The following is a 21,184-nucleotide window of genomic DNA, read 5'->3' on the forward strand; positions in this document are numbered from 1 at the left end:
GCCTCTGCCCAGTTTCTTGATCTTTTCTTGCAGCCTGTTGTCCAGAATCAGTTCACCTATTTAAAGGACACTAATACGTTCTTGAAGCATTTAATGTCTGTACCTTGTCTTCCTCCTGGTAGCCTCCTGTGCACTATAGACGTTGTCTCTCTGTACACCTCAATACCTCACCAGAGAGGTATTCAATCTGTCAAGAGATCTGTGTTGAATAGTGATGTCTATAATGGCCCTGATGCCTTATTTTTTATTGACCTGCTCGACCTTGCTATGTCACGCAACTACTTTCTTTTTGACAGTAAATATTACCTGCAATGCTCGGGGGTTGCGATGGGGTCCTGTGTGGCCCCTAGCCTGGCTAATATTTTTATGCACGACATTGAAAAGGACATTTTCTTCTCTGACCCATCTACTGCTGCCTCAATCAGCTCGTTTTATCGTTACATCGATGATATTTTCTTGATTTGGGGTGGGGGAGAAGACAAATTTATTTCACTCATGCAGACCGCCAATTCCTGCGATGCATCAATTAAATTTACTTACACCTGTAGCCCCACATCGATCAACTTTCTAGATGTAAAATTGACCATTAATTCCGCTAATGAGATTGTCACCACGTTGTATAAAAAGCCAACTGATAGAAACACTATCCTGTTGAGCTCAAGTCATCATCCCCCCTCCTTGAAATGGGGTTTACCACATTCTCAGTTCCTAAGGGCTCTTAGGATTAACAGTAAATTAATTGATGCTGAAAAGGAAATTGATGCAATGACCATTGATTTTTTGTCCAGGGGTTACCCACTAAAATTATTAACACAGACCAAGAGTAAAGTCCTTAATTTGGACCGACTTACAGTCCTGAATTCTACCACTGATAAAAATCTTGGCAATAAAATAATTTGGACACAAAGATACAATACACAGAGCAAATCATTGACCAAATTGGCCAGACAAATTTGGCCGATCATTGCATCCAATAAAACACTCCCCAGCCTTCAGGGCAGCTCATTCCTCCCATCCTTCAGACGAGGAAAAAACTTGAAGGACTATGTTGTGCATAATGACGTCAGTAATTTTAACATCAAACCCCAAAGCCATTTCTTATCCCGTAAAAACGGGAATTATAAGTGCCTAGGTTGCACTACATGTTCTAACTTAGAGGTGGGTGACAGTTTTTACCATCCTAGAACAGGTGAAAAATTCTCCATTAAATTCCCACTCACTTGCAGCAGTAGATTCGTGGTCTATTATATTAAATGTCCGTGTGGATTCCTTTATATAGGAAAGACCACCACACAGTTCAAAGAAAGGATCGCTAACCACAGATCTGCCATTAGAGCTGCCCTTGAGGGGAAAGGTTCTGACCAGCCCGTTGCCAGACATTTCAAGGAACGTAGCCATACCCTGCCTTCTCTCCGCTATAAGATGATTGACAGCGTGAGCCCCACACTGCGAGGGGGTGACAGAGGCAATGCACTGCTGAGACGTGAATCGTTTTGGATTCATCGCCTACAGACAGTGCAACCCCTTGGCCTTAACGAGCAATTATCATTAACTTGCTTTCTCTAAATTAGTGATGACCTTTCAGCACCACGCACAGCTACACCTTAGTGATATCTGACAGTTCAGATTTTTGCCGTGCGCTTACCACTGACAGCTTCAGTGTAGTTGCCGTATAGTGAATGAATTTCCCTGTGGTCTCCCTCCACGCAATTTTTTGCTCTCTGCGCCCCTTACTGTCTTGGTTTCATATATATTATGTTTACATTGTTGGCGCACGCATTGCTTATTTTTATGCTTTATTGTATGACATGAATACTCTTGTTTCTTTATGACCCGCTCTGTGCTTGCAGCCGCAGCCGTTTTTTAATGTATATGTACACTTTATTTCACTAGGTTGCGGGCACTTGTTTTGCATTCTCCCTTGAACTTCAACACGCCCCCTGCCCTGCTCTGTCAGATCTAGCCGGCGCACGGGCGCCCCGATGACGTCACGGTGCTCTGGGTTGGCGCACTTACTGGGAGCTGCTGCATTCACTGGGTTCCATGTCACTGATCACCTATATATGTAAGTACTTCATTTGTGTTTTGCATGTCTTGATAAAGGGTCTAGAACCCGAAACGTTGGCTAAAGCACCCACTGTATTGGGCTGATTTATTTCATCTTCCGTCGCTGTTATTCCGGACGAGTGCCAGGGATGCTTGTGTTACATATTACTTCCTCCTGGAATACCGAGGCACCGTCTAAGCTGACTCTCTCAAGCCTGAGTGCCGAGTACATTGTGCAGCATATATATAAATATATATATATATATATATATATATATATATATATATATATAATCAGTACATCCCTGCTTGCAAGACAGAGACGACCAGCACCAGTCCAATTTCAATATCAAATATGCAGTTTATTGTCCACACAGGACATTTCCATGCTTATGGGTTAACAATTCAGCATAATGAGCATAATGAAAAAACACCCAACAGGCGATACTTATCGCTCGTCGTCCTCGACGGCCGTTTCAGTGCTCCCAGCACCTTTGTCAAGAGGGGTTATCAAATAAACAGCACCTAGAAATGCCTTATAAAGGGCCTTATTTTGGTTCATTCTTTCTGACAAAATCCTTCTTAGATGGACAAAACCATGTGCACTGCAGGGGGGCAGATGTAACATGTGCAGAGAGAATTAGATTTGGGTGAGTTATTTTGTTTCTGTGAAGGGTAAATACTGGCTGCTTTATTTTTACACTGCAATATAGATCTCACTTTGAAGTAAAACCCCACCCAAATCTAATTATATCTGCACAAGTAACATCTGCCCCACCTGCAGTGCACATGGTTTTGTCCATCTAAGAAGGATTTTGTCAGAAAGAGTGAACTAAAATAAGGCCCAAAGAGCCTCCCACATCAACTCACCTGCCGGCAATCAGTACTGTCCTCCGGTTTCAAGTCCCCCGCACTATCGTCCACCAACACACGCACGCAGCACGGCGCCGTCCTGCCGGAAATACATCATGGCTGGCGGAACCAATGTCTGCAGTAACATGCGGCGGGGACTGGCAGAGGGTTCCTAGGTCCCGGAAGTGGACAATAGAGCAGCGTGTACGTTGCTATGGTAACCCGATACCACAGCAGCATTTATAAACATACAAAATCACTTCCGGTTCCGGCGGGCATGTAGAGAGCCGCAAGTCGCAGCAGCTCCGTGAACGGTGATCGGGGCGGCACCCCAGGATCACCGCTGAGCGGTCGCACACGAGGGGCAGCGTCCCTACACCCTCCGGAACAGTCCCCGCTGCATGGAGAAGTATCTATCTCCAATGCCAGGACGCAAGCAACAACGCAGCACGAACCAGCCAAAAATCAAGATGGCGGCCGCAGCATCTAAGACGCCCAGAGCGGGACGTGCTGATCCATCCAGCCCTCAGATGCCTGCACTTCACTCACAGCAGCCTGATCCCCGCAGCAGCAGCCCTCTCACCCCCACACCAACCCAGGATAGCATGGAGGACACAGGACAGCAGTCTGCAGCCTCATACCAGGAGATGGTAAGAGCAATAAGAGACACTATCACTCCCATGTTTCAGCAGCAGGCAGACACATTTAAGACCTCTATAGAGGAACTAAAAGGGCACCTATCTCAGCTCACTCACCGTGTCTCCCACAATGAATCACAAATAGGGGCTGTATTCCATAAAGTGCAAGAATTAAAAGCACATAATGAAGCACTACAAAAATCCTGTCACATGATGACTAATAAATTGGATGACCTTGAAAACAGGTCAAGGAGGAACAATCTAAGGCTGGTGGGGCTCCCAGAGTCAGAGAGGGGACAGGCACTGCAACACTTTATAAGGAACACTCTGCCTGATTTACTGGATGTGGCCACTGACTGCAGTGACATGGTTATAGAGAGAGCACATCGCTTGGGCCCAGAGAAGGAAGGAGCTGGTAATAGACCCAGAGTGGTAATCTTCAGGACACTGAATTATTTACATAAAGAATTGCTGTGGGCAGCTTCCCGCAAGGTGAAAGGCCTGATGTGGGAAACACATAAGTTACACCTATTTCAGGATTACTCAGCTGAGGTTACCAGGGCCAGGCGGGAGTTTTCAGTGATCTGTACCCAGTTGATAAGAGACAACAGGAAATTTGCGCTAATGTACCCGGCCAGATTACGGCTGTTTGAGGACGGCAACTTTAAAGACTTTTCTACACCGGGAGATGCACAAGCGTACTTAAGAGCTGGAGAGAGATGCAGCCCAACAAGAGAGTAAACAGAGCTATTGCTAGAGGTAATGGGACTATGTACAGATGGGTCAGGTCCCATCTTTGCAGGGGATGGCTCTGGCGTCGCCAGCCGCCATCCCCCGCCAGCGCCATGGCGATGGTGAGAAGGGGACGCACGCGCCGAGAGGGCGCGCGCGTCCCCTTCCGACGGCGCTTCCATCAGTTCCCCGGGTCCCCGCCGCCTGCCCGCACCCCTCCCTAACCCCCCCCTAACCCTGTCCATCTCCCTGAGGCGGAGACGGACAGGGTTTCCGTCGCGCTAGCGACGGAGACTGAGACGCGCGTGCGCGTGAGACGCACGTGCGTCTCAGTCTCCTCGCTGGCGAGGCTGCTGGCGGGTCGCCAGCGCGTACGTTCTGGCGACCCGCCAGCAAGGATGAAAATAGTAACATACTGTATAACCACTGAGGAGTGGAAGACTAGCAATTTGGGTCAAGAAACACAAATAATTGAAGTGACTTATGCAGCAGGAACAATCTTCAAGATATGTGAAAAGGACAGATGCTGCACTTTTGTTTTGCAAGGCCCACATAACCAAACCTAAAGGAGGGATTCATAGACTCAGGTGTAGAGATTTAAGTATCTTTTGAATGAATATTGGGGTGCCGGCCCTTGTCGTTTGTCCGGGACGCTTACAGCAGAACTGATGTGCTCCGAAAGGAGCCCTTTTTCCCGGAAGTCCGAAGACAGGCAAGATATTGCCGAGGAGAAAAGTGTTCTCCTAATTTTCAAGTTTTGTTATGACCCTAGGTATAGGGTTGGGGTTACTAGTTTATGTTTTACTGTGTTTTGTAGGGGTTGGGGATGTTTGGGGAGGGAGGGAAGGGCGGGCAGAAGGGAGGGGAAGCAGGTCTTGGGGCAATCTTGCAGAGATATACTAGAAATAGGATAAGATGACAGCTATGAGAGTGTGCTCGTGGAATGTCGGTGGGGTGAACTCTCCTATAAAGCGTAAAAAGATACTGCTGTATCTCAAAAAACAGAAGGCAGATGTCGCCTTGTTGCAGGAGACTCACCTCACTGACACGGAACACGCAAAATTGGGATCGATGGGCTATGTTGTGGCAGCTTCTGCCTCCTACGGATCTAAAGCCAGAGGAGTTGTTATATTAGTCAAAGCCACATTAAATGCACAGATCTCTACGGTATACGTAGACCCAGAGGGCAGGGTAATCATAGTGAAAATGCAAGTAAATAAGGAACACTATGTCATTTGCAACAAATATGCCCCCAATTCCTCCTCAAAGCAGTTCTACCGCAAACTAATGTCTAAACTTTATACACACTCTGATTCAAGACTGATTCTGGGAGGTGACTTTAACATGGTGGCTAACCCATTTATAGATAGGTCGTCCTGCCCGAGAAGGCCCCCTTCACAACCAGCAATAAATATCAAATTCATTACAGAACAATTACATTTAATGGATTGCTGGAGATTACTATACCCTACGGATAGAGATTATACGTGTCTCTCAGCCGCACACGGTACATTGTCACGTATAGACTACTTGTTGACCTCCTCTTCCATGATGTCGGACATTCTGGATGCTGGTATAGAATCAATATGTCTGTCAGACCACTCTTTGATCTGGTGTGACATAGCCACATTTATTTATTTATTAACAGTTTCTTATATAGCGCACACAGATTCCGCAGTGCTTTACAGAGCATAGTTATAATCAAAAACACATAACAAATTACATTACAAGACGGTTGATACGGGGACACACCGCCAATGGCGTTTCCCAGCGTATCTATCCTCATCCATCAAGTTCCGCAACATGTTAGAGGCAAAATGGGAGGAGTATATACATAATAATGCAAATCAGGATTCAGACCCATTGATACTATGGCAGACTGCAAAAGCAGTTTTAAGGGGGGAGATTATGTCTTTTGTTGGCAAATATCGTAGGGACAGAACAACTCTTATTCAAAAAGCACAGGAGGAACTAACCATGACCTTCGCACAATACAAAACACAGGCCTCTGAGGAACATAAACAGAACTATGTTAAGGCTAAATCTCATTATGACTCACTCTTAGCAGTGGAGGCCACGAAGTGCATGTCTAACTCCACTTTCCAGTTCTACACGCATGGTAACAAAACAGGGAGATACTTGTCTAATTTATTTAGGGGAACTAGAACCTCGGCTGCTGTGGCTTCTCTCAAGACCCCTGAGGGAGGCACAACACATAAGGGAACAGAAATTTTGGATGTCTTTAACAAGTTTTATACCCAACTATATAGTCAAGATCATCTTGATCAGGCCAAAAAGGAAGAGTTCTGGGAAAAGGTAAAGCTACCTGGGATCTCGGACTTGCAAAAGGAGAACATAATTGCCCCTATCACTGACGAAGAGGTCAAACAAGCCATAGGCATGTTGAAGCCTTTAAAAGCCCCAGGGACGGATGGCTTCTCGGGGGAATTTTATAAGATCCTGGCCCCAAGAATTGGGGAAACATTGAGGAATGTATTTAACACCATAGTGAAGGGTACGCGGGTGCCATTATATTTCAATTCTGCTATTGTCAAGGTGATACCTAAACCGGGAAAAGATAGGGAAGATCCGGGAGCCTACAGACCGATCTCCCTATTAAATGTTGACTACAAGTTATTAACTAAAATTATAGCGGAAAGGCTGAAATTCATCCTGCCACGGGTAGTAGACCCGGACCAAACGGGATTCATCTGTGGCAGGCATTCAGTAGTAAACGTTCGTAAGGTGTTGGCGGTGATTCAACATGTGAGAGGGGTAGGAAGCCCAGGTGGCCAGGCAATTGTGTCTATGGATGCGGAGAAGGCTTTTGACCTGGTCACCTGGGATCACTTATTTGAATGCTTAGCTAGATATGGATTTCCGGCTCCTTTTGTAGACCTGATTAGGAGTTTGTACTGGCACCCGCGGACCCAAGTAGCCTGTAACGGGTATATCTCTGAACCATTTGAGATACAGAGGGGCACCAGACAGGGATGCCCCTGTCCCCCCTGCTGTTTGCTCTGGCCCTGGAGCCACTGGCGGTTTCACTGCGCGACGGCCAGGGTTACAGGGGAATAGAGGTGGGAACCACGACAATGAAGATATGTCTTTTTGCCGACGACATGCTTTTGTTTGCCTCAGACCTGAGAAATTCGTTGCCAGCCATTTTGGATTTGATAACAGCTTGCGGGCTATAGGGTCAACGTGGGCAAGTCCGAGATCCTGAGGGTGGGGGGACTAGACGAGATGTGGGAGGGATCCCCGACAGTAGATAGATTTAAGGTCACAAGGGACTCAATTAAATATTTGGGCATTAACATACCAGGGGACCTAACTAAATTATACCAACTGAACTTCACCCCTGCAGTAGACAAAGTTGTCGCCATGCTGGAGAACTGGAATAATTTACCACTATCTCTGATGGGGAGGGCAGCGGCCTTAAAATCCATAATATTCCCGAAGCTGTTATACTGCATCCAAATGTTACCCATAAAACTAACAAAAAAAGATATAGCTAAATTAAATACAAGTTTTTTCAAGTTTCTATGGCAGGGAAAGAAACCAAGAATGGCTAGATATAAAACATTCATAAAAAAGGCAGAGGGAGGGTTAGGAGTCCCAAATATTGTGGCATTTACTCAGGTGGTATTCTTAAGATATGCTCTAGATTGGCTGCACAACGGTCAATCTTATACGCATAAGGCTTCAGAGAAGGAATTGGTAGAGCCGTATTCGTTGGCGGCGCTGCTGCATTTACCGCAAAAGCATATCCCTGCGGCGGTTCTGCAAAATATATTATTTACCGACACCTTCTGGATGTGGGTCCATGTAAATAAAAAACTGGGTAGAAGGCATACTGTTACCAAGTTTATACCATTAATGGGCAATCCAGCATTCCCTGCGGGAATGGCCACGGCAGGATATCGCAGATGGAAGGAAAAGGGAATATTGACTATAAAAGATGTGTTTGATCCGGGAGGCAGGGTAATGTCATTTCAGGATATTAAGGATAAATACTCCAAATAGGGATATGTTCTTATATTTTCAGGTTAGGCACTACATACAATCGCTGCCACCCCCCATGGTAAACCCTGAACAACCAGATGCTTTAAAATCGATATTTGTACTAAGTTTAACTGGGCATTTCAGACTCAGATATATATATATACAGACCTTCTCCCGGTACAACCGGAGAAGATCTGGACTGATGCCATTGTGCCCTGACAACGAGACATACCAGGGGTGACGGAGACTTAGATCTTTCTAAAACCTATGGAAAAAACGTTGAAATTACTCCGATCAGCCCAGATGCAAGAAGTTCATATTAAGACTTTACACAGGGCATACATATCTCAAGCGCAGAGGAGGCATTATGTCCCCGGGGAAACGGGGAGATGCCTGAAATGCAAGGGCTCAGGAGCTGATTTTTACCACTGTATGTGGGATTGTGGCCGCATAAGAAAATTCTGGGACAAAGTGATGGGATTCATAAATGAAATATGCCATTTAAAATTGACCAAAGATCCCCTGGCCATGTTATGCGTAAACTTTGCTAACTGGAACCTACAAGGCCGCAAAACGGCCCTTGTTCCTTTTCTAACAATAGTAGTGACAGTGGCTAGGAAGACCATACTAAGGAGTTGGACAGTGTCTTCTCCCCCATTCCTTCACTCGGTCAAAACGTCCCTACTACACCTTTTACATTTAGATAGGCGAGCCACAATCCCACATGTAGAACAAGGGGTTAAGAAGTTCATGCACAAATGGGGAGTGTACATAGACTCACTGGATGGTGAATCCCAGCAGCGCATTTACTCTCTGTATGAAGGTACCACTTGGTACCTCACCAGATCGCTAAGCAACACTTAGTTTGCACCCAAGACCTGACTGGAGGGGGAAGGGGGGGAGGGTTAGAGGGGGGTAGAGTTGGGTTTATGGTTTGTTATATATGTAATGATAATGCAAGAAAGAAAACAATAATACTTCAAGTTATTTAAGGCATAAAGCTTTATTGACATGTTTTTATTTTATTTTCGTAATAGACTCCTGTGCCTATCGCCCCCCCCCCCCCGTCTCATGAGGGGCACCTGATCAATAGGCATAAACAACAAGTCTTTGATGGAATGTCCAGACTGTACAAAATGCCACGCCACTGGCGGAGTATTAGATTCGACATTCTTGTAAGCTTTATTAATTGACAACCGGTGCATACCAATGCGTTCTTTAAGCATGCGTATCGTTTTCCCTATGTAGATTCTGTTACAGGTACACCTTATAAGGTATACCACATACTTAGATTCACAGTCCATACGGAATTTTACAGGATATTCTTTGCCTGTAGTTGGGTGTGTAAATTTATCAGACCTGAGAATATGGCGGCAATTCACGCAGCCAGAGCATTTAAACGAGCCATTTTGTCTTGAAAGCCAGTGTGCAGGATGGTTAACCTTTTGGCTAACATCGGAGTAGGTTCATTTCTGCTTTGAATTTTGGCTACGTTTGTAGCAGAAGAGAGGCGGAGATCGACAAGTGGACCCCAGAACTGGGTCTGTGCTAAGGATATGCCAGTGCCTCATTATTGACTCCTTAATGGGCTTTGAGGCCACTGAATATGTACTGGCAAAATAAAGTCTCTCATCACCCGCTTCTTTCTGTTTTGAAAGCAACAACTCCTCCCTGTTGAGCTTAAGACATCTTTCCTTGGCTTCGTATACCTCCTTTGGGTCATATAATCGGTCGATAAATCCTTGGCACATATCATCAAGGACCTTTTGTAGATCATCCGCACATGATGTAATGCGAACAGCACGTATAAACTGAGAATATGGTAACCCTCGCTTGAGGGGTTGGGGGTGAAAACTGGTCGCCAATAGCAACGTGTTTTTGTCAGTAGGCTTCTTGTACAGTGAGGTAACGAATTCACCATTGGATATGGAAATTGATACATCCAGATACTGTATGCAACTGTTGCTACAGTTACATATGAACCTAATATTGCCAGGAATACAGTTCAGATGCTGAAAAAACTCTTTGAGCATGTCCTCAGTGCCAGTCCAAACAAAAAAACAAATCGTCTATGTATCTAACGTAACAATTAATGAATTTTGAAAATTTCAAATTAGACAAAATGTGTTGTTTTTCGAAATTGGTACATAAACAGATTGGCGTACGATGGGGCCATGTTAGACCCCATCGCCGTTCCACGACGCTGCAAGAAAAATGAATTATTAAACAAAAAATAATTTTTGTTCAGAACCAAATCAATTAATAAAATCAAAAATTCAATGGGTGGTCCTTTATAACAAGGACTGGCACTGAGGATATCTCGGACTGCTCCGATGCCCTCCTCGTGAGTGATATTAGTGTATAGACTGGTGACGTCAACGGTCACCAGTATACAGTCCCTGGCTGGCTGGCCAAACAGTTTTAACTTATTCAGAAAGTCAGTTGTGTCCCTAAGAAAATAAGGACTTGCTTGCACCACAGGTTGCAAGAAGTAATCGATAAATTGAGACACTGGCTGACTTAATGAACCCATGGAGGATATGATTGGTCTCCCAGGAGGGAAGACCAACGACTTGTGCACCTTGGGGAGACAATACAACAAAGGAACAATTGGGAAATCCTGCGTCAGAAAGGACATAGTGGTCTCATCTATCCAAGTATTGTCAAATCCCATCTTAATAATTGAATCAAATTCCTTTTTGTAATTTAGAGTGGGATCATAGGTGAGCTTGAGGTAACAACTAGCATCTGCCAATTGTCCCTCAATTTCCCCAATGTAATATTCTCTGTTACGGGGACGGGGGGGGCGATAGGCACAGGAGGCGATAGGCACAGGAGTCTATTACGAAAAGAAAATTATTGGATATATGAACTGGGTGCGATGCAGCCCGTGGGGCTGAATGAAGAATTTACTATGGCCCCCGTTCATCTAACATCTTTATTGCTGCTAGTGTCAGGTTTTTTTTTTATTATGATACTGATCCGATGTTTGTTTGTTTGTTTGTTTGTTGATATGGTGGTTTGTGTATATGATATTTGCAGCTTGTATATGATTATTGCAGTATGTGTTTTGGCAAGAGCTGCTCTTTTTTCTGGCATGCCTATACATCACATGGTTGCTAATTATTCTTATTTCCTGCCAACAATCATGTTCTAAATGTTTTTACACTTCTAGCATTTGATTACGATTATGCACTTTATATAATGAATATCAGATTTTGTATGTTTATAAATGCTGCTGTGGTATCGGGTTACCATAGCAACGTACACGCTGCTCTATTGTCCACTTCCGGGACCTAGGAACCCTCTGCCAGTCCCCGCCGCATGTTACTGCAGACATTGGTTCCACCAGCCGTGATGTATTTCCGGCACGACGGCGCCGTGCTGCGTGCGTGTGTTGGTGGACGGTAGTGCGGGGGACTTGAAACCGGAGGACAGTACTGATTGCTGGCAGGTGAGTTGATGTGGGAGGCTCTTTATAAGGCATTTCTAGGTGCTGTTTATTTGATAACCCCTCTTGACAAAGGTGCTGGGAGCACTGAAACGGCTGTCGAGGACGACGAGCGATAAGTATCGCCTGTTGGGTGTTTTTTCATTATTCTCATTATGCTGAATTGTTAACCCATAAGCATGGAAATGTCCTGTGTGGACAATAAACTGCATATTTGATATTGAAATTGGACTGGTGCTGGTCGTCTCTGTCTTGCAAGCAGGGATGTACTGATTATGTGATTTGGACCTGGCACAGTCACCTGTAATCACTGGGGAGTCTTGTGAGTTCAGTTCTATACTATATATATGTATATATGTATATGTATATATATATATATATATATATATATATATATATATATATATATATATATACACACACACACACACCTTTCTAAAAGTGGATTTTTATGCCTATGAATCTGAGCCATATTTCCAGCCTCTTACTAGCAATTAATCTATACTACTGTAAGCCTCTATATGTTGTATGTCTTCTTTGTTATGTTAGGAATTATCAATGCAGTGCACTTCTTATGCTATGCTTAGAATTTATTTTAAAATTATTTTTATTTTTATTAGAGAAATTGTATATACTTACTATTGTACTGAGCACAGCTGCGCCCTTTGATAGCGCATGCAATTTTAATTGCATGTCCTCTTTTCTTTTCCAATGCCAGAAGCTGTTGATTATACTCACCGAGCTATTGTAGACGTGCAGGAATAATACACTTCTCTAGAGATTACTGCTCAGCGCACAGTATTTTGCTGCAGCTGCTTTTCACGTGTTTGTCGACTGAGCAGTAACAACAGGTGGAGTGGGCTAACTGAAAACAATGACACAAGCCTGTTCTTGTCCCATGGCTCTGGCATGCTACACTTAGGCTGTTTGTTGCTAGAGTCAATGCAGTAGAACCTGGTTCCTTCCTATACACCAGACTGCCAAACACCAGATCACATGGTTTTCCAAATGAAAAAAATGACTCCCCTATTTGAATTCTGGACTGTGCTGCAGCCCCACCCCTGGATCCACCACTAGTCGCTGCTGCAGCCCCACCTCTGGATACGCCACTGGTCGCAAGTGATCTGAGCGATACATGACTCACTTATTAATTTGTGGTATTTCCAAGTGAGGCGAGCAATGAAGTGTTAATGCTGTACATGAAAAGGTTATGGGCGGGAAATACAATGCGGGAAAACTTTCCAAAGTTTTTCCCACGTTCCCCATATTTACCAAGATTCAAATGGACCCATTAGGCAACGCCATCTATAAATTCAGTATTTTGAATTCAATAAAAAAAATAGGGGCCAATACTATTCCATACAATGTACTTGCAGGGGCTGGTCATTGTAGTAGTGAGCATGAATCAGTGGCTTAACCAGGGCACTGAAGCTCAAGCTGTGGCAGGAGGGGAGCCATTGCGAAGAGTCAAATGGCCCCTGCCAATTCCACGTGGGCTGGTCATCCTCATGCAATATGCTAAAATGGCCCTCAAAAAATGATCGCCACCTTGGAGGAGCCAGATGTTAGAGGTCCTACTGGAGCTCTAGCGTCTGTTAGAGGAGCGCAGTACATATGGCGTTATCCAGATTCCAGGAGCGCTGTCGTGCTGTGAGCATGGAAGCCCTTGCAATGAGCATGTAATCCCCTGGTAACGAGCATGTAACCTTCTGTCAAAAAGCATAGAAACCACTGGCAATGAGCAAGTAATCGCTGGCAATGAGTATGTAACCCCTGGCAATAAGAATCGATCCCAAGGTTGATCCTGTGGATCGCAGATGCTTACGCAGTGCCTGCTATCATTTGCAGGCATGAATGGCGGGAACAGCATGTTAGCTGAGCCTGAGCCTGAGCCTGATCTGTATACTGTATTCCCTAAATGTGCAAAGTGTATCCTATTGCTGTCTGTAATGAACATTGCTATATTTTATCTCTGTATATCTTGGTCGTAGTTGTATCAGGAGTGCATAGATTTGCTACCCATGGACAAGGAACAACTGGTTGGAATCTATTGAATGAAACCACACAATACAACACTGTAGATTACATTCCAAAGAACTCACATTTTGTTGTTGATACTAACACGGCAGCGCAGGCCGTTTCAGCAGGGCAATGATTATAATCGCCTTTACAATCTACTGGTCTCATATTATAAATCGTTGAATCGCAGATTTTGCATTGGATGGTGGAAACTGCAGAAAGAAAAAAAAAAAGAGATTTTAGATACTTACATACTTAGCTACTCTCCCCAAGTGGTGGGAGACTCCTTTTATTCCGAGCAGTACCCCACACCCATGAAAGAGTGGACATCTCCCATATCCTCCCTGCTTCCCAGTGAAGCATGAGGAGATTTTACAGTGAGTTGTGGGTCTGCCAGGTTCTTAATGACACCTAGTGACTGACAGTCCCATCATCTGATGGTGCAAGCAGTGTCTCCTCTCTGGGCTTGTGTTTGCTGTGCTGCAGGGCCTACACAATATCTCTGTGAATTACACACTGTAAATCACAGACATACCAGGGGTACATACCCACTGACATCTAGGCCACTCTGTACTCAGAGTTTGTCCCAGTTGCCCAGAGGCAAGGTAGATATTGGTCACCCCCACCGTCACACACACACACACACACACACACAAACACAACACCTTATATAAATATAAGTACTGTATGTATGTTATGGATATTATGTTTAGAATAAAGAGACTGTGGCATCTATGGTCCTGTAGGAGGAGCAGGGGCTGATTGGCCCACCGTGAAACTGGGCCATTTCCCGGTGGGCCGGGCCAAAACGCCGTAAAAACGGGCCGGCCGCGCTCCCCCTGGACCCACAGCACCTCCCGTGGTACTTTGTGTGCGGCGTCAGCACGGGCTCCCACTGCTCCCGTTCCCCACCTGGAGGCAGCAGAGCAGGTGAGCCCCCCGCCCCGCACAACAAACCCCGCCCGCTGCCTCGCTCCCCCCAGCATTACAGCGGCATTAAACACCCCCCCCCCCCCCCTTGCGCCACCGGGCTGCTGCACGAGTTCTCCCGGGCTGGATTGCAGTCCCAATCCACCCCTGAGGAGGAGGAGGAGTCAGCCACAAAAGCGATATTGATGGCTTTCAATTAACTGATGTTAGACACAGGCTGGAAGTGGTCAGCACTGATGTCAGAGACAGGCTGGAAGCGGTCAGCACTGATGTCAGAGACAGGCTGGAAGCGGTCAGCGCTGATGTCAGAGACAGGCTGGAAGTGGTCAGCGCTGAAGTCAGAGACAGGCTGGAAGCGGTCAGCGCTGAAGTCAGAGACATGCTGGAAGCGGTCAGAGCTGATGTCAGAGACAGGCTGGAAGGGGTCAGCGCTGAAGACAGAGACAGGCTGGAAGCGGTCAGCGCTGAAGTCAGAGACAGGCTGGAAGCGGTCAGAGCTGATGTCAGAGACAGGCTGGAAGTGGTCAGTGCTGATGTCAGAGACATGCTGGAAGCGGTCAGTGCTGATGTCAGAGACATGCTGGAAGCGGTCAGAGCTTTTTATTATGCGGTTAATGATTTATGCTTTTTATTAAATTTGTGATACTATAATATCGGTATCTTAATTGTTTTTGGCTAAGCAGCGCCACCTAGGTGTACCAGCGTATAGCTTATAGCACAATTCCTCTAATTAGGGGGCTGCAGCAAGATTTAAATTGACATACTGTACATGACATACAACACATAACATAAAACAATTAAGGCAAGGCTGAGTATATTTTAGATGTACATACTGAGGCTAATTTTTGTGTGATTGTTCGATATATCACAGAGGCTTTATATATAGTTACCAGTCCCAGTGCCGTATTTGTTGTAAGGCTAAAGGCCAAAAAAGAATCATCCTTATTATAATTCTTTATAATCAGCGCTCTTATGTGACCCTAGTGGCCACAGAAATACTGTATGCAGGTTCACATGGAATTAGGTCGATGGTTGACAGGGTCATCATGTCGACATGGGGAAGGTCAACAGTCAAAAGGTCGACAAGGGATTTTTTTGAGCCGATGTGCCGACAGGGTGTATGGATCGTTTTGTCTACAGTACTTTGGTCGACAGTCATTAGGTCGACAGGGGTGAAGGTCGACAGGGTTCTAGGTCGACATAGGGCAAAGTCGACATGGGACAAGGACGACATGGGTTTAGGTCGACAAAGGTGTTAAGTCGACATGGGTTAGGTCGATAGGTCGACATGGTTTTTTTCACTATTTTTTTACCCGAATGTTGACACAGTCGACATGGACACAGTTGGAAGTGAACCGCAGCCCCTTGCATAGCTCGCTTCACTCACCATGCTTCGGGCACAGTGCCTCTCTGTGCTCGGCACACTATTTTATTCTCCCACCGCGCCCTAGTGGATGGTAGGGCATGAAATACCACCTGTCGGCACATGTCGGCTCAAAAAACAGTGGAAAAACCCATGTCGACCTGTCGCCCTAACCCATGTCGACCTAACGCATATGTCAACCTTGCCACATGTCGACCTAAACACCTGTCGACCTTGACCCATGTTGACCTAGAACCCTGTCGACCTTCCCCCCTGTCGACCCAAGTGTGGTCGACAATACAACCGTATTTCATGCCCTACAAACCACTAGGTCATGGTGGGAGAATAAAATAGTGTACCTGAAGCATAATGAGCACAGTGAGCCCTGCGATGGGATGCAATGCAATGTACGCAATGTACTTTTTCGTACTGTGTCGACATGGGGACAAAAAAAAAGGAAAAAGCCCCATGTTAACCTTTTGGCTGTCGACCTTCCTCATGTCGACCTAATGCTTGTCAGGTGTGGATCATATTGTCGACAGCACTTAGGTCAACAGTCATTAGGTTGACAAGTGGCAAGGTTGACAGGTGTCTAGGTCGACAGGTGTCTAGGTCGACATTATGCAAGGTCAACACAGCGTTATGTCTACATGTTTTTTTACTGTTGTTTTTTTTTTACTTGAATGTCGACACAGGCAACATGGACGCAGTTGGAAGTCAACCGCAGCCTCTCGCATCACTCACTATGCTAACGAGGCTTCGGGCACGGTGCCTTGCTGCGCTCGGAACACTATTTTATTCTCCCACCACGCCCTAGTGGATGGTAGTGCATGAAATACCGGTTGTCGGCATATGTCGGCTCAAAAAACAGTAAAAATAAAAAATTTCGACCTTCCGACCTGTCGACCTAACCCTTGTCGAATCTAACACTGTGTTGACCTTTCCCCATGTAGACCTTGACACCTGTCGATCATAGGCGTGCGCACATTGAGTGTTAAGGGTGCACAGGCACCCCCTAATGCTGTGCCCCCATCCCACACTTATTGCTGCTAGTAATACCAGCAATACCTTTTACCAAAGACTTTTTAGACCTGTATTCCTTTAAAATAAGCTACCATCAATCAATTATGTGTGTTTTACATTATTAGGTACTTATGTAGTATCTGGGCGTCCGATTTTTTGATTGTATGCCTTAACTTAAGGCATACAATCAGATGCGATGCGATATCGCATCGCATGCGACCATCGGATGCGATGCGATGCGATGACCCGATTTTTCCATAGGAATCAATGTTAAAATGGACTGAGTCCATTTTAACATGGAATTCAATGGGAAAAAGGGGTCCTTTTCATACCCCTACTATCCAAGTGGGCATGGAGTTGGATATAAACCGAGCCTGAAGCGTGGCGAGGGGACGGTATTCTGTGTCCGCTCGCCACGCTTCGGGCTCGGTGGCTCGCTACGCTCGCCACAGTTTTATATCCAACTCCATGCCCACTTGGATAGTAGGGGTATGAAAAGGACTCCTTTTTCCCATTGAATTCCATGTTAAAATGGACTCAGTCCATTTTAACATTGATTCCTATGGAAAAATCGGGTCATCGCATCGCATCGCATCCGATGGTCGCATGCCATGCGATGCGATGTGCCCGATCCGACCCGATTTCTAAATCGGACGCCCAGATACTACATAAGTACCCATTATTAATTGTATTACACCATTGTCATATCACTACATATCTGTGTCATCCAGATATGATTTTGACTTTATTTGCACATACTGTTACACAGAGTAATATGAAGATTAAGGGGGAAATTCTCTAAACTAAAAATGCGGTAAAAACCCAGTTATCTGTGTTTTTAGTTTACCACATTTTGGGATGCTCTAAGCACCCCCGCCAGGTTACCGCAACAGGGGGCATCACCAGAAATATCTGGCAATGCCCCATAGAAGGTTAGAGGGAGACAAAAGAATGTCTATTGTGCGGAGATATTCTCTAAGGTGCACACCAATACTACTATTTATAGCGGCTCACCTAACGGAAAAGTCATTTGACTAAATACTACCGCTATCTTATTAAAGGTGTACATACAGCAGCATATCTGACAGCGTTTCCCTGTCAATCTGTTAAAGGCACTACATGTTGCCGTGGATTTAAAATACAGCCACTGTAGCACAGATCGTTCGAACCCAGAGACATTATTGCCAACATATACAGCAACGGTAATCACGGTAGCGGTTCACCGCCTGCATCATCACGACATTACATGGCACCATTAGGAAATTATTTGCAGCACTGATCTTGGTACCAATAAAACCCTAATCTCCTAGTGTGTATACCAGGGCTACAATCCATACTGGCTTACCCTCAATTGGATAGCAGCGCTGTATGAATTTCTAGATACACGGTGGTGCTGCAATCAGTTTTCAGCACCATACAAATGTATTCAGTTTGGCATGTATATAAATAAGCTGGTGACCTCCCAGCAGGGTAATTAAGAGCGGCCAGGATGCTGCCCGCACCCACCTTACAGCCACATTTTTCAAGAAAAAGCTGCATATAGAGCTTTGATATCGAGATAATTTATAACAAACTATTTAGTTGTGTTACTTTATGTAAGTGTATCAACTATCTCACTGTGAATACACACCAAACAACATACATATATACCCCCACGACATCAGGAATGTGATTTCTTTTTTAATTGTGTCTATTTAGTCTTTATCTGTTGTATGTTTGGTTTTAAATATTTTTTCGCTATGAAACTATTAAAATGAAACACCAATAAAAGTTATATTTTATATGTTTTTTTTTCTTCTGTGCACCGCACAACAGACATTCTTTTGTCTCCCTCTAACTTAACTTACATAGTGTCTTGCGGTAGGCGCAGCAGCAGCAGCCCTGGGTAAGGGAGGGTAAGGGAGGGAAGGGGGAGCCGCCGGGACCCGCTTGGACCCGCTGACTCTCACCGCAAAGGACAGCTCTTAACGCAAGAGCTGTCCTTTGCCATAATTATCGCATATGTTAGAGCATATGCGATAATTATGTATAAGATGAGCGGTGAAGGGGGGCGGAGCTGGGCTGCGGATGTTTGAACATCCCGCCCTAAAACTGAAATAGGCAGGATATAATGGTGTGGCTGAGAGACCTTTTAAAATTGTAGTGAGTGCACGCCTGATTGGCGGTGTTAGACATGCCCAATAAGTGGCGCTAGGCACACCGCTTTGACAGTGCAGCCCCTAATAAAATGTGCTGTGCACGCCTATGCTGTCGACCTTCACCCATATCGACCTAGACACCGGTTGACGTTGCCACCTGTCGACCCAACAGAGTCGACCTAATGACTGTCGACAATACGACTGTATCTCTGCTTATCCACCTAGTTGGTGTCTATCCAATGATCCATACCCTTTTTTGAGCCAACTTGCGAACAGGCGGTATTTCATGCCCTACCATCCGCTATGGCGCGGTGGGAGAATAGTATAGTGTGCCGAGCGCATGCGGAACACTTAAACGGTGTCCATGTCAACATTCAGATCAGAAATGTTAAAAACTCGTGGACCCTTGGACCGTCAACCTTCCCATTGTCCACCTAGTGCTTGTGTCAACCTTCCGCCCCTGTCGATCTTATCCAGGTGTCGACCTAAGCCTTATCAACCTTCAGTGGTCAATCTAATGCTGTCCGACCTCAATGCAATTGAACCTATGACACATATCCCACCAAACACCACCCACAATGCATTTCATCCTATTACCCACATATTGTATAATCCGGATTACAGATGTTTCCTGTTCCACCCAACACAAAATACTATAGAACATCATTTACATATGCAGTTACCTGTGCTGATCGAATGAATGAGCGAGCAAATGACTTTAGTATTGTGGTTCTAAAGCATCAGTAATGCCCCTTTTACACAAGGTAAAATCCCAGGTTTTTGCCTCGTCGACCCAGGTCAGCATTGGTGTAAAAGGGGTACTGAAAGAAATACCAGGGACTGTTTTCACCAATGAGGGAGCCCAACCTTCCGACCACAGCGTCTTGCGGTCAGTCTAGAGGTTGGGTGTGGGCACCTACAGCCTCCGCTGATGTCTGCTGTACTCTGCAGACAGCAGCGGAGGCGGGGAGGAGGTGAATGGATGCCTGTGTGTTGCATCTATTCACCTCATGGATGGAGGGTAGGGCTGCACAGGGGCTGGTGGCAGACCAGCAGCTTACCTAGGACATTGCAGGGGTCCCGGCTGGCGGATTCCACGATGCTTGTAGATGATGTCATCTCCAAGCGCCGGCTCAAGACCCACCTCCACCAGGTGGATGCCGGTATATATTTTGCCAGGGGGGGGGGGGGGATGCCATTGTAAAAGGTACCAAACACTGGGTTGCACCCGGGTTTTGGTGTAAAAGTAGTATAACTGGATTCAATAGAGATAACTGCACTAGTAAATTAAATAGGAAGTTTAAAAATCATACATGGTTCATATAAATAAATATGAATAAAAGTGTGGTGACGCACCTGCGGATATAAGAGCAGATATTGCACACACAGCGAGTGTCACCTTCATGGTTCCGGCGTAAGATACAGAAGTGATATCTGTCCATACTGTAGAGCAGCCTGCGGGAGTCTGAACAGGTGGCTCAGCCTCATACAGCTGGGAAATAATCACTGTCACTCAGGGGACAAGTGTTCTCTCAATATGAATTAGGCCCCACGTGACGCTGAACCGTCTGTAGGAAATCTCAGAGAGAGGAGCCTTATAGTGTGTACACACGGTCCGATTTCCTTTCCGATGTTGACGATATATCCGATCGGCATCGGATCAACATCGAATGCAGATCGCAAGGGTTTTAACCCTTGCGATCCGATCCCGATGCGCGTTCACGTATCGGAAGCCAGAAAGTCTTGGCTGCCTTGTCTATATAGTCAAGATAGGATGCAAATCGGATGTGCCTTAATATCCTATCCACGATCCTATCTGATCAGATCGTGGATAGGATCTTAAGGCACATCTAACGTGTGTACACACCATTAGATTTGCTTAATATTTGATGTTAGATTCGATTTTCTATTAGATCTGGCATTGGATCATCCCATTCAATTTGGCATTAGATCTGTACTTTTGCATTCGATTTGATTTCGATCTCAC

General features: G+C 45.4%; 1 long non-coding RNA gene across 1 annotated transcript in view; it reads right to left on the minus strand.

Annotated features, from left to right (window-relative positions):
- The window catches only part of LOC146041750 (uncharacterized), a 37,885-nt gene that overhangs the window by 14,180 nt on the left and 2,521 nt on the right, over window positions 1-21,184 (minus strand). Inside the window, exon 2 of the long non-coding RNA XR_014463574.1 lies at window positions 13,827-13,955. This is a non-coding gene — a long non-coding RNA (uncharacterized LOC146041750). The remainder of the gene's footprint in view (window positions 1-13,826; window positions 13,956-21,184) is intronic.

This window comes from Crinia signifera, chromosome 19, assembly GCF_055691185.1.
Source record: "Crinia signifera chromosome 19, ASM5569118v1, whole genome shotgun sequence".
NCBI lineage: Eukaryota > Metazoa > Chordata > Amphibia > Anura > Myobatrachidae > Crinia > Crinia signifera.